Below are 1,766 nucleotides of genomic sequence, written 5' to 3'. Positions count from 1 at the left end.
TAGGACAATCCTTAGAAATAAATATTGAGGAATAGATGATTCTTAGGGAAGATACTTAAGAAAAAAGAAGATAATGGGGATGAGTAATTGGGTTAATTGTTTGATGGTGAAACTTAATAACTTTATTATTGTGGGTTGGAAACCCTATGTACTTACCAGGTTCTCCAACCTCACCGACTCAATTTATTTGTATCATAGGTGTCGATACGAAGCTACATTACACGGAGATATTAACGGAGATGTAGATCATTAGTATAAAAGAACGTAAGGTCTGTTTCTGCTTATGGTTCTCTATTGACGATGACATCCCAATTGTTTTTAATATATATAAAATACATTTCTTTGAAAATGCTTTGACAATATATTTATCATGATTTCTGGGAACAAATTCCGCAATAACATTCTTTAAAATGAATACTCCGATTTTCAAATATACATAAATAAAAATTTTAAAATGACCATGAATTTGGGGATGTCACAGAATGCCAACACACTATGAGTCCAATCAACCATCAGGTTTGAATACCCCAGGCCTAATCAGCCATCAGGTTGGAATGCCAATATACAATGGGTCCAGTAATCCTTGGGATGGAATACCCTCAGGCCCATTCAACCATCGGGTTGGGATGCCCCGGCTTGTTGGCTTACGTACAAAGCAAAGAACCCCCAGCCACCAATCAAACATGTGCACATATAACAGATTATCATATAACAGTCTACAGCCAGTCAAACAGATTTACAGATCACTAAGCATAGCAACATTTTATCTACCAAGTTACCGATCTAACAGATCATAACAGCACAACAACATCCTATCTACTAGGATATTGATCTAACAGATCATAACAGTACAGTAGCATGCATAATAGTATATCAATCCAATGGGTCGGCATTGCTTCTTTCGACCCGCAAGTACAATGAGGACAACTCACCTCGATAGTTGAACCCACGAATAATCTTTGACTGTAGATCCGCTAGAAACCCCACGCTATCAAACAAACAACACCTAATTAACACATGAGTTTCAAACCATATCCATAAATCCACAAACAGTCCAACTAATCAGGCCTACTAATAGCTCAAGCCCATTGGGCCTACTAAGGCCCAAACTATTGGGCCCACTAAGGCCCAAGTCCATCAATCCTAGGCCAAGAAAGGAAAGCCCAAACAAGAGTCCAAGACTCTAAGATTCCTCTGCCCAATAAACCCAACAGACAAAACCAAACCCAAGTCTAAATCCCAAAGAATGAACAAGACCAAAAGTCCACAACTGAACATATGTAGTGCGTACCCCCTAGGTAATACTCGATGATTTTTGATGGGGTCTCAGACCAGTACGCGAGGCGTACTTGCATTTACGTTGGGCGTACTTGCAACTTTTCCAAAACATTAACCATGACATAATCCCTTAAGTCCTTTGCAACCAAACCTCATAAAGCCTTCAGTATAAGTTCTTAACTGATAAAGTTGGCAACTTTATCAGTTTGCATATCTTAATGGGAGCCAACTTCCAAATATAACCATTAAGACCCACATTAAGCACCTTAACACATGCATAGTCCATTCTTAAACATCAAGCAAGCGTTTTTACGAACTTATAAACTTAGAAAGGGCAAGATCTAGCAATCCTATCTCCTAAAGTGGCTCAAACTCATAAGGAGGACTCAAAACTCCAAAATAAGCATAAATCTAGTCTTAAACCCATAAAGCATAACAAGAAGCCAAGGTATGAACTTGATACCTTAAATGAGCTAGAAATAAAAGCC

The sequence above is a fragment of the Lactuca serriola genome, chromosome 2 (assembly GCF_051521515.1).
Source record: "Lactuca serriola cultivar US96UC23 chromosome 2, Lser_US96UC23_V15, whole genome shotgun sequence".
Lineage (NCBI taxonomy): Eukaryota > Viridiplantae > Streptophyta > Magnoliopsida > Asterales > Asteraceae > Lactuca > Lactuca serriola.
The sequence above is the reverse complement of the archived record's forward strand: the minus strand, read 5'-3'. Positions refer to the sequence as shown.